The sequence below is a fragment of the Salmo salar genome, chromosome 10, assembly GCF_965601325.2.
Source record: "Salmo salar chromosome 10, fSalSal1, whole genome shotgun sequence".
Taxonomy (NCBI): domain Eukaryota; kingdom Metazoa; phylum Chordata; class Actinopteri; order Salmoniformes; family Salmonidae; genus Salmo; species Salmo salar.
In genome coordinates this window covers 18,549,381-18,562,682 of record NC_138300.1, presented here as the reverse complement: position 1 = coordinate 18,562,682, position 13,302 = coordinate 18,549,381, and the positions used below count along the sequence as shown (strand labels likewise).

The 13,302-nt window shown below is 42.8% G+C and overlaps 1 non-coding gene across 2 annotated transcripts in view; it reads left to right on the top strand.

Annotated features, from left to right (window-relative positions):
• Positions 1-12,287, top strand: part of LOC106613663 (uncharacterized) — an 80,852-nt gene extending 68,565 nt beyond the window's left edge. For both annotated transcript variants that reach the window (XR_001330536.3, XR_006756908.2), the window contains exon 3: positions 7,350-12,287. This is a non-coding gene — a transcript (uncharacterized LOC106613663). The remainder of the gene's footprint in view (positions 1-7,349) is intronic.
• Positions 12,288-13,302: the final 1,015 nt, after the last annotated feature.

The window sequence follows — 13,302 nt, the reverse complement described above, 5'->3', positions numbered from 1 at the left end:
TCACCTTGACCCTAGCTCAGCAGTTGGTATAGGCCAGGGTTTTCCTCCACTGCAGTCTTAGTGCCGTTTATAAGATGGCTTCCTATTCAACGTAAAGCCTGGTCTCAAACAGCCATGTGAAAGGCTGTGTCAATGTTGCCCTAGTCGATTGCAGAGGGCCCAAATATGTGGCTGAGTGTAAGTAGCACTCTGCCTAACTTGACTTAGGAAAGAAGGATGGTTTCCAAGATCTGGATTGAGGCACAACAAGTGCCTTCTCATAAATAAGATGTGAAAACCACCAGGCCAGAACATTTTCACCAAAACACCTATGCTTTCCCTTGTTTTGTTGACACATGATGTCAATAAGATAAATGATTCCAAGAAGCATTTTAAAAAGGGACAAACACTGCATTGGGAGGTTGACATTTGACGCCAGTAGAAAACTCTGAGCTGAAAGATTTTGTTCATGTGATTTGGCTGGTAATTGTGATGGTTCACCTTTCGTATTCCGCTTTTAGATCCTCATCTCATAGTGAAGGCCGCTTTGTGCGGCAAAGATTGTTGACAAGGTCATTATGTATTTTAACTTTCGCCAGGCAAAGGTGGTGGCCCTGCAAATTCATCGTCCTCTTCCTCTTAAGCATCAAAACTTTGATCCTTTGATTTAAAAGGTTTCAGTCATTGTATTACTGGGATTACTATTTCATGGTAGAGCTCACAAGTTAACCTGGTGCACTTTAAAGACAACCCATGGAATGGAGATGCAGTACAGTAACTCAGAAACTCTCAGTTCACCAAATCAGGTAGTGGAGACAAAACAATTGGTTAGACTTTCAGTTCTCCCTGTTTCTTATAAGTTTTCTTGTTCTTGTGGCTTTTCAAGCTAAAGTCCTGAGTGGAGGTTACACAGATAAAAAGCAGGAGGTGTAACATTGCAGGTGCCTCCCGGGGCTTCAAAGAGCAGAAGTTAATTCCAGGAGGACTTTGAGATGTGGTTGCGATCACCTGGTTGTTTACCTGGACAGCTTTCAGCTCCAAAGTAGAGGAGGGAGTTTCTCTGAATTGGAGGGATGTGGATAAGTCTTCCTTGACAGTGCCTGAGCCTCTCCACAGCAGTCAAGGAGAGTTTGGCAGAGCTTCTCTACTGGGAGGCCATTGTTTTCTGACTGTAGACACTGAGTTAACCTCTTACATCTAGACGTTCCGCTAGCGGAACACCTGCGCCAATATCCAATGATAGGCGTGGCGCGAATTACAAATTCCTCAAAAATACAAAAATTCAATTTTTCAAACATATGACTATTTCACAGCATTTTAAAGACAAGACTCTCCTTTATCTAACCACACTGTCCGATTTCAAAAAGGCTTTACAGCGAAAGCAAAACATTAGATTATGTCAGCAGAGTACCAAGCCAGAAATAATCAGACACCCATTTTTCAAGCTAGCATATAATGTCACAAAAACCCAGAAGACAGCTAAATGCAGCACTAACCTTTGATCTTCATCAGATGACACACCTAGGACATTATGTTATACAATACATGCATGTTTTGTTCAATCAAGTTCATATTTATATCAAAAACCAGCTTTTTACATTAGCATGTGACGTTCAGAACTAGCATACCCCCCGCAAACCTCCGGTGAATTTACTAAATTACTCACGATAAACGTTCACAAAAAACATAACAATTATTTTAAGAATTATAGATACAGAACTCCTTTGTGCAATCGAGGTGTCCGATTTTAAAATAGCTTTTCGGGGAAAGCACATTTTGCAATATTCTGAGTACATAGCCCAGCCATCACGGCTAGCTATTTAGACACCCACCAAGTTTAGCCCTGACCAAACTCCGATTTACTATTACAAAAGTTTGATTACCTTTGGTGTTCTTCGTCAGAATGCACTCCCAGGACTGCTACTTCAATAACAAATGTTGGTTTGGTCCAAAATAATCCATCGTTATATCCAAATAGCGGCGTTTTGTTAGTGCGTTCAAGACACTATCCGAATTGTAAATAAGGGTCACGAGCATGGCGCATTTCGTGACAAAACATTTCAAAATATTCCATTACCGTACTTCGAAGCATGTCAACCCCTGTTTAAAATCCATTTTTATGCAATTTTTCTCGTAAAAAAGCGATAATATTCCGACCGGGAATCTGCGTTTAAGTAAACAGACGAAAGAAAACAAAGCATGAGGTCGACTCGGGCACGCGCCTGAGTCTCACAGTACTGTAACCAGCCACTACCCAAACGCGCTACTTTTTTTCAGCCAGAGCCTGCAAAGCCACGATTCAGCTTTTTGCCGCCTTCTGAGAGCCCATGGGAGCCGTAGGAAGTGTCACGTAACAGCAGAGATCCTCTGTAATGGATAGAGATAATCAAGAAGGGCAAGAAATTGTCAGACAGGGCACTTCCTGCATGGAATCTTCTCAGGTTTTGGCCTGCCAAATGAGTTCTGTTATACTCACAGACACCATTCAAACAGTTTTAGAAACGTTGGAGTGTTTTCTATCCAAAGCTAATAATTATATGCATATTCTAGTTTCTGGGCAGGAGTAGTAACCAGATTAAATCGGGTACGTTTTTTATCCGGCCGTGTCAATACTGCCCCTTAGCCCTAACAGGTTAAAACAATTACCTGCACTCCAGATCGCAAAATCAGCCAGTAGATGGTATACCTATCTGGAACAAATCGTCATGACAAAGTATTTATTTAGTTAAAATGTCCTTAATGTCCCAATGCAGCCATTTTTGTGTCTCAATATTAAATCATGTCTGGGTTAAAATTTAACTAACTTACTGTAATAGTTTTCAATTAAAATTGACCAAATTTGGCTTTTTTAGCCAAAAACTATTTCTCAAGCAAAAATGTTGATAGGACTGTCTGGGTGGGAAGGGGAAAACTTAAAACTAGTTGTTTTTATCCCCAATTTCATGATATCCAATTGATAGTTAGTCTTGTCCCCTGGCTGCAACTCCCGTACAGACTCGGGAGAGGCGAAGGTCGAGAGCCATGCGTCCTCCGAAACACGACCCTGCCAAGCCGCACTGCTTCTTGACACGCTGCTCGCTTAACCCGGAAGCCAGACGCACCAATGTGTCGGAGGAAACACCGTCCAACTGGCGACCATGTCAGCGTGCATGCTCCCGGCCCACCACAGGAGTCGCTAGAGCGTGATGAAACAAGGACATCCCGGCCGGCCAAACCCTCCCCTAACTCGGACGACGCTGGGCCAATTGTGCACCGCTCAAACCAAGATCTGTAGTCAGTGCAAAAATATAAATAAAATGGAAGGGTCAATGCAGATAGTCTGTGTAGCCAATTCGTTAGCTATTTAGCAGTCTTATGGCTTGGGGGTAGAAGTTGTTGAGGAGCCTGTTGGTGTCAGACTTGTTGCGCCAGTAGCGCTTGCCGTGAGGAAGCAGAGAGAACTGTCTGTCTTGGGTGGCTGGATTCTTTAACAATTTTCCGGACATCCTTTCACACCGCCTGTGTAGAGGTCCTGGATGGCAGGGAGTTTGGCCCCAGTGATGTGCTGTGCTGTCCGCACCACCCTCTATAGCGGTGTGATGTGGATGGGGGTGTGCTCGCCCCCTCCGTTTCCTGTAGTCCACGATCAGCTCCCTTGTTTTACTGATGTTGAGGGAGAGGTTTGTGTCCTGGCACCACACTGCCAGGTCACTGACCACCTTCTTGTTGGCTGTCTCATCATCGCCGGTGATCAGGCCTTCCACCGTTGTCATCAGCAAACTTGATGATGGTGTTGGAGTCATGCATGGCCACACAGTCGTGGGTGAAGAGGGTGTAAAGAAGGGGACCAAGGACACACCCCTGTGACTTCTTGTACATGTTCGTAGCCATAGCCTTGTGTGCAGTAGCCCTGTCCTTCTAGTTTAGCGCCAAAAACTCTGTTAATCCAGGGCTTTTGATTGGGGATGCAGCAAACCTTCACTTTGGGCCAATGTCGCCGATGCATTTCCTAATGAAGTCAGTGAAAGAGGTGGTTAGCTCATCGACGCTATCAGCGGAGTAGCGGAACATATTCCAGTGATCACTAGCAAAGCAGTCCTGTAGCATAGCTATAAAGACATGATCTGATTTGCTGAAGCCTTCTATGCTTGCTTGTGGGTATAGTAACAATGGTCTAGGACTTTATCGCCCCTAGTGGCAAAGGAGACGTGTTGACGGAAGTTGGACATTACATGTCTTGACGCGGAATTAAAATCACTGGCAACAAGGGAAGCATCCTCCGGGTGCATGGTTTCCTGCTTGTTCATAGCCTCGTACAGTTCGTTAAGTGCCAGCTTGTTGTTTTTCTTGTCCTTAGGTGGAATATATACAGCAGTCACAATAACGGCTGAAAACTCTCTCGGGAAGGTATAAGGGTCGCATTTGACTATCGGGTATTCCAAAACGGGTGAACAATGGGTTGAGACTTCCACTGCGCTACAGTCAGTGCACCATTTGCTGTTAATAAAGAGGCCTACCCCTCCCCCTCTCGATTTTCCTGAATCCAATTTCCTGTCCGCAAGGTGAATGGAGAAGCCATCGAGTTGGATAGCCATAGGGGGTATCTTGTCCAAAAGCCATGTTTCGGAAAAACAGAGAATGTTGAAGTTATGAGATTACCGTTGCTGGCAAATCCACAATAGGTCATCCATCTTTATTATCAAGCCAATAGAATGGAGGGAAGTGGTGGCAGGTTTTCCCTTTGCCTTACTCTCGCCAAGACTCCCCCTCTAATGCCTCTTTTTCAGCAGCATTTTCTCTTGGGTAGCCCAAGGTAGATGAGTTAAAGTTGAAGCCGAAATTGAGGTTTGTAACTGACGATCTGATGTTCAAAAATTATTGTTGATCATAAGAAATTATAGCGGATACATTTTACTGCCAAAAAACTAAAGATAAACACCAAAAGAATCACAAAATGACAAAGCTCACAAGACGGCAGCCATACAGTATGGTGCCATAAGTAGAAGGTCCTGTGTAGATTGTATTTTCACCAAGCAATTATCTTGAAAAAACACTTAAAAAAAAAAAAAACTTACTGTTTTAGTTTCATCAGCTTTTGTACAATATGATACAAAACACAGGAACAACAGAATGTTGACTGCACTGGGCTTTTAAGGGGGGGGGGGGGGGTGGGGATGTAACTATTTGTAACATATTGATTTGCATTATTATACGCATCAAAAGTAGGCTTCATTTCACTGGTCACATAATTTTACATTGAAGCTTAGCGTAGTTCCCCATAGTGATCAACAAAGTGTCTGTTACTGATTCCCATGATTTTATTTTGTAAGTAGCACAATGGGAGAAAGCGGGAACAGGTGAGTCCAGCTGGGTGGCATTGCCATGCTGAAACAGGAAAGGGCCTTCCCCAAACTGTTGCCACAAAGTTGGAAGCACAGAATCGTATAGAATGTCATTGTATGCTGTAGCGTTAAGATTTCCTTTCACTGGAACTAAGGGGTCTAGCCTGAACCATGAAAAACAGCCCCAGACCATTATTTGTCCTCCACCTACAGTTGGCACTAAGCATTGGGGCAGGTAGCGTTCTCCTGGTATCCGCCAAACCCAGATTCGGCCATTGGATGGTCAGATGGTGAAGCATGATTCATCCCTCCAGAGAACTAGTTTTTATTTTATTTCTATTTAACCTTTATTTAACTAGGCAAGTCAGTTAAGGACAAATTCTTATTTACAATGACGGCCTACCACAAAGGGCAAAGGCCTCCTGCAGGGACGGGGGCTGGGATTAAAAATAAAAAATATAGGACCATACACAATTCACGACGAGAGACAACACTACATAAAGAGTGACCTAAGGCAGCAACACATGACAACACAGCATGGTAGCAGCACAAAACATAGCACAAACATTATTGGGCACAGACCACATCGCAAAGGGCAAGAAGGTAGATACAATACATCACGCGAAGCAGCCACAACTGTTAGTGTCCATGAATGAGTCTTTGAATGAAGAGATTGAGATAAAACTGTCCAGTTTGAGTGATTGTTGCAGCTTGTTACAGCGAATTGAAAAGACGAGCGACACAGGGATGTGTGTGCTTTGGGGACCTTTAACAGAATGTGACTGGCAGAACGGGTGTTGTATGTGAGGATGAGGTCTGCAGAGTCCAATGGCGGCGAGCTTTACACCCCTCCAGCAATTGTTAGGCCTTGCGCATGGTGATTTTAGTCAATTTGCGGCTGCTCGGCCATGGAAACCCATTTCTTTAAGCTCTCGACAAACAGTTATTGTGCTGACATTGCTTCCAGAGGAAGTTTGGAACTCTGTAGTGATTTTTGCAACCGAGGACATGCAATTTTTACGCGCTACGTGCTTAAGATGTTTCCACTTCACAATAACATAATTTACAGTTGACCAGGGCAGAAATTTGACAAACTGACTTGTTGGAAAGGTGGCATCCGATGAAAGTCACTGAGATCTTCAATAAGGCCATTCTACTGCCAATGTTTGTTTATGGAGATTGCATGGCTTTGTGCTCACTTTTATTCACCTGTCAGCCACGGGTTTGGCTCAAATAGCCGAATCCACTAATTTGAAGGGGTGTCCACATATTGTTGTGTATATAGTCCACATCATTTTATTTAAACTTTTATTTAATGCCATCTAACCAGTTATCAAAGAATGTTCTCTAGTTATCCTAACCCGGCAAGCTATCCAGCCAGCTAACATTTGTTTTTTTAACACGCTAGCTAGCCTAGGCCCTAGCCAACCACCACGGTCGGCATAAGCACCAAGCCAGAGCCTGTCAACTCGAGACTAGCCAGCACCGGCAGGAACCCACAGAACAAAACTTAAACAAAGCCCTTGCCAGCAGATCAAAAGCAAAGCGAGAGCGGAGACTTACAGATTGATGGCTGGGCCCCATCCGAGAGAGGGGAGAGGACCTAGTAGTTATAGCTAGCCAGCAAACAAGGAGGGGGAGGTGGGATCGATTTTCATTGGGCAGAGGGAGAATCAGTGAGGGTAATCAAATAGCGATGTAAATCAAAAGTAGATGGATTCCAGAGGTAATAATCCAGAGCCAGCACAGGGGACAAGGGGAACAGTCAACAAGACTTTACTCCCTCAAAACCATATATCTTTGTGGAGACGGAGGTCCATAAGTTTTAATATTTTAATTGACTTAAAGTGCAGGTGCAATTGTGCCAAACTTTTTGCTCCCAATTTTCCATCAGTGCCATCTCTCGGTCTCCCACACAAGGAAAATACATATTCTCTACACTACCTCTCGATCTACCTCTACATTGCTTTATCTACCTTGTTCTAAACATCCTGCTTTACTGAACAACCAATGGTTATTTCTCTAAACTTTCCTTTGTGTCCCCTTCAGACACACCTTCTGGCAGTACCGTAAAGAGAACCCTCAGTCCCATGTGGGTGAGCTTACTCCGGACGGCTTGCCGGGCTTCAACAGTGGCGTGATGCTGCTGGACCTGGGGGCCATGCGGACCTCGGCCCTCTACAACTAGCTCCTGGAGCCCAGAAACGTGTCCCTGCTGGCTGACCAGTACCACTTCAGGGGCGACCTGGACTTTTTCACCATGATCAGCATGGAACACCCAGGGTTGTTCCATTCACTGGCTTGTGGCTGGAACCGCCAACTGTGCACCTGGTGGAGGGAGCACGGATATGGGGGCGTGTTCCAGCTCTATTACCACTGTGACGGGCCGGTGTATCTACCATGGAAACTGTAATACGCCCATACCCGATGACTTAGTTGATACCTCTTAAGGTGTTTTCCAAAATGGTGGACCTAGACCAACTGGTGGGGTGTGGTGAACTCATTGTAAGTCTTGGTTCAAGACTTGGTTCTGGAGAGAAATAAGATATTTGCTATACAACTTTCTGGGTCACAACAAAACTCCAAAAAGGCTTTAGTTTGGCAACAAACGTTTTGGAACCAGAACCACTTTGGTACTGTGCCACTGCTACTGTAAACGCCGCTCCCACTCCAGCCCCATGCTGGGCTGGTTTGCAATACAGATAGTACAAGGCGTCTCACTCACTCCACTAATGTCAAGTGGGTAGCTAATAACCAATGTGGACCATTAATCCTTTAAGCGTCAATCTAAGTAACATAGAGATATGTTTTTTGCATGTGCTGCGTCTCGATCCACTGCATCTGTCTATGTTGGCCTTCCGTATCTGCAGTGGAAGGTGGCCGAACTACAGCGGTGTTTGTCAGACCATAAGACATCCTGAAAATCGGTCTTCTCACGAAGAAGTCTGTAGTGCCTAGAAACTAATATGTTTTACTCTACGACCCCCACAAGTGTCACAGGACTCATCTGAAGGTAACTCATACAAATGAATGGAAGTATGGAGGTAGTTTTGTGCCAATAACAATAAGGGGTTAAATGTGTCAACAACAAAAAAAATATTTCCTGAGTTTTCATATATCTCCTACATATAGGACAGACACTTCAAAACCTTATTATATAGTTTTTTTACTGTCTTTTTTGCCATATATGAATGTTATTATTTGATGCGTTTCTATGGGCTATAGTAGTAAAGGCCAAATTCAATATTTTATCCCCCCAAAAAGTATATATATTTTTTATATCTAAAGGTCCTAAAATGCAATATCATATAGCTAAATGATCCATGGTATGACCATCATAAAACAATTCCCCAACGGCTTAGACTTTTAGTGACTCCCTTTTTATCACCCTCCGGTTTGAGACTAGGTCAGGGTTAATAATCAGTGCCCATTCACTTCACGTCCCGGTGACAATCTGAGGGAGCTTTTGTTTGCCAATTCTGGACTCTCTGGCAGGCTGAGTGGGCAGGAGGCAAGACACACTGGCACCCACTAGGACATCCCACTGAGTGCCTAATGGAGAGAAAAGAGGGAGAGGGTAGAGGTGAGGGATGATGAGACTGCTGATAGGCTACACCTACAGATACTTGACCCAATCACACACAAGGTTTTTTTCAAGTGAGACGCAGACACCATAGTGACTGTACACACTGACCCACTTTTGTTCCCTATTTCATCAAAAAAGAGGAAGCTTTTAACCTGTCTGGGAACCACCCTAGTCAACAGCCAGTGGAATCGCGTCAATTTCTCAAACATATGACTATTCTACACCATTTTATAGATACACCTCTCCTGAATCGAACCACGTTGTCCGATTTCAAAAAGGCTTTACAGCAAAAGCAAAACATTAGATTATGTTAGGAGAGTACCCTGCCAAAAAAAATCACACTGCCATTTTCAAAGCAACTAGATGCATCACAAATACCCAAAACACAGCTAAATGCAGCACTAACCTTTGACAATCTTCATCAGATGACACTCCTAGGACATCATGTTACACAATACATGCATTTTTTGTTCGATAAAGTTCATATTTATATATAAAAACAGTATTTTACATCGGCGCGTGACGTTCAGAAAATATTTTCCCTCAAATGCTTCCGGTGAATCAGCGGTACAATTTACAAAATTACTATTCGAAAACATTGTTCAAATGTAATATTGTCATTCAAAGAATTATAGATTAACATCTCGTGAATGCAACCGCATTGCCAGATTTAAAAATAACTTTACTGGGAAATCACACTTTGCAATAAACGAGGTGCTATGCTCAGAAAAATAGGCTAGGCGATACATGTTAGCGCCATCTTGGAACCATCTAAAATCAAATATAGTATTGTAAATATTCCCTTACCTTTGATTATCTTCATCAGAAGGCACTTCCAGGCATCCCAGGTCCACAACAAATGTAGCTTTGTTCGAAAAAGTTAATAATTTATGTCCCAATAGCTCCTTCTTGTTAGCGCGTTTCGAAGGCTACTCATAATGTACTGAAGCGCGGCGGGACTTGTCGTCACGAATGTGCAAAAAATATATATTTACGTTCGTTCAAACATGTCAAACATTGTATAACATAAATCTTTAGGGCCTTTTTCAATCAGAGCTTCAATAATATTCAAGGCGGACGATTGCATTGTCTTACTAAATGTTTCGGAACAAAAGGCTACCCATGGGCGCCCGCGTCATAGTAGTAATGGCACTCCCCCTATGACCAACTTTCCAAGCCTCTCTTTCGGTCAGTTTCTACCGGAGAAGACTCAAACCACTTTGTAAAGACTGTTGACATCTAGTGGAAGCCTTAGGAAGTGCTAAATGAATCCTAACTCACGGTGTGTTTCATAGGCAAAGTGTTGAAGGTGATTCCACAAATCAGATTTCCACTTCCTGCAAGGAATCCACTGCTCTAACACATCAACCTGAGTACACTGTGTTGTGAAGCCAAGAATAAGGATATGCCACTCCAGACTTGTCGATGCACTCCAGACCATATAAAACAAAATGCAATAGGAGAGGTCATCTGCTGCTGTTGTTGTGTGATGGAGCCAAAGTCATGCATTTTCTTTTCATTTGTCGAGTGAAACAGAATCACTTGTCTTTTTTTTCTTTTTTTTCTTTAAAAGCTTGTCAAGTTAATTGTTGTCTATTTTGGGCTCTGTTGGTTATGACATTTACATGTTTTTGTGTTACTGCTTTTGTACTGTACTTATTATTTAAAAACGTCTTATTTTGGTGCTGTGGATGTTCATGTGATGAGTTGTATTATTGTAGTCAGTGCCACTTGTTTGTGTCATTTTAAAGGGCAACTAGGGTTCAAAAGACCCCAACTATACTTTCTCGCATGTATCTTTTAAATTACCTGTCTGCATTCCAAACCACTGCATAGACTGGACTCAAATGCTCCTGTATTGAATGTAAGTGTTGTGTTTTCTACAAGGGCATATTCAGCAAACAAGTGAAGTCAACACAGTGAAACACATGTATTATATTTGTAAAAAATCTCAGGTCCTTGTGTGTCTTTGCAGTCTGTAGCATTTTTTTTATGGCTTTTTTGTAACCTCTGTCTCCTCGAAGATATCACTTTAACATTGACTGAAAAGGAGTACCTGTCATTTGTATTCAGTATTATGCTCTACATTAAATGGGAAACCACTCACTGATGGCACTTCTCATACTTTTCTGTAACATTTACCTTTGGCATCGTGAAAGGATCCCTAATCAGTCATTGACGTACCCTGGTTTTTATCATATTTGTTAAATAAATGAAAACATTTTGGATATTTTTGTTTCAGACTAGCTTGTGGGACCTCTGATAATGGTAGATGGAAGTAACATGAATAGAGTAGATCATCTGTTTCATGTGAAATTCTGACAATGGCTGTGTGTGTCCCAATAGACAAGGCAAGAACAAAGTGTGTTTTCAAGAGCGATTTTGTAGTCAACATTCAATGTACAGTATCTTTCGCCAGGCAGCTAAAACTCCCAATTTGGCGGAATATGATTAGATTCATTTATATTTTTACAGAAAAGTAGGTTGATTTTGTTAAATATTTTTGGTAGTTTGTACTATGAATGTACAAAACATTAGAAACACTGGGTGATGAAACTGTGGGTTTGCACAACTGAAGAATTTCTACACAAACTGTCAGAAAGCGTCTCAGGGATGCTCATCTGCGTGCTTGTCGTCCTCACCAGGGTCTTGACCTGACTGCAGTTTGTCATCGTAACCAACTTTAGTGCGCAAATGCTCACCTTCAATGGCCACTGTCACGCTGGAGAAGTGTGCTCTTCACAGATGAATTCCTGTTTCAACTGTACCGGTCAGATGGCAGACGGCGTGTATGGGGTCGTGGGCGAACGTTTTGCTGATGTCAACATTGTGAGTAGAGTGCCCCATGGTGGGGTTGTGGTATGGGCAGGCATAAGCTACAGACAACAAACACAATTGCATTTTATCAATGGCGATTTTGATGCACAGAGATTAGATGAGTTTCTGAGGCTCATTGTCCTGCCATTCATCCGCTGCCATCAACTCATGTTCCACGGCCTCATGTTGCAAGGATCTGTACACAATTCCTGGAGGCTGAAAATGTCCCATACTCACCAGACATGTCACTCATTGAGCATGTTTGCGATGCTCTGGATCAATGACAGCGTGTTCCAGTTCCCGCCAATATCCAGCAACTTCGCACAGCCATTGAAGAGGAGTGGGACAACATTCCACATGACACAATCAACAGCCTGATCAACTCAAAGGAGTTGCGGCGAATGGTGGTCACACCAGATACTGACTGGTTTTCTGATCCACTCCCCTACCTTTAAAGTATCCATGACCAACGGATGCATATCTGTATTCCCAGTCATGTGAAATCCATAGATTAGGGCCTAATTTATTTCAATTGACTTATTTCTTTTATGAACTGTAACTCAGTAAAATCTTTGAAATTGTTGCATGTTGCGTTTTTATATTTTTTGTTCGGTGTATATGAGTTTTGTCAACCAGCCAGTACATCGCACCACTCTTAAAAAATACATTGGCTCTTGCAGGGACGCCCTATGCTAGTTCTAAATCACTAGTGTCACTTTTCATACCTCTCTGTTGCCTCATGTCAGGCACTACACAGATTATCTGAAGATGACAGAGTGTTTTTGTTTGAGAGAGAGAGAGACAATACCTATTTCTGTCCCTTTCCTCCCACACATGCCATTCTTTCATCCCAAGGTGCTAGTCGCTTGGTAGCATCACTGTACGGCCATTCCACACAGAGCAACGACCTTGCCTCCCAACGTGTAGAGTAAGGTGAATTTCACAAGCCGTTTCCTACATTAAGATAGACGCATCCATGTAGTAATTAATGCTTGGATAAAAAGTGTCATTTTCCTCCTACTTGTAATTGGTAGCCATAGTAATTTCAAGCTGGAACAGCACTCTGCAAGGACATTCATTAGAGATACTTCACCTGTGTGTCTTCAAGGGACCTGTCATTGTCTCTCGGCTCTTGCCACTTATTCTACACTAGGTAGTAGTCATGACTTGAGTCACGTACTGTAAAACGTCAATTTAAATGCTGTGTCAAATAGCTGCCTGTCCCTTTTAATAGGAAGGCATCGGCACACATTTCAGCCAATAAACACCTGTTTCAAATAAACGCTGGGTCTTAATGAATTGCTTCTGAGTAGGCTACCGTAAAGATTGCGCAAAAGAAGATGGAGAGCAACATCATTGCTTGGATGAGACATCGGTGTGGTTTGACATGGTTGGCTCAACTGTGGTGCATATAAGAGGGGCAATGAGTGAGATTGCTGCTGAAGCGCGAAATTGGGTGCTGTATGATAGGCCGCCTAGTCTGATCTACGATAGATTTGTTGTGTTTTTACTGGTCATAATAAACAGTTTGGTAGTCTTTTCAACATTTTATTGAGCAAAAGTTGTGTGCATGAAGGAAATAGACGCCAGGCTCAAATA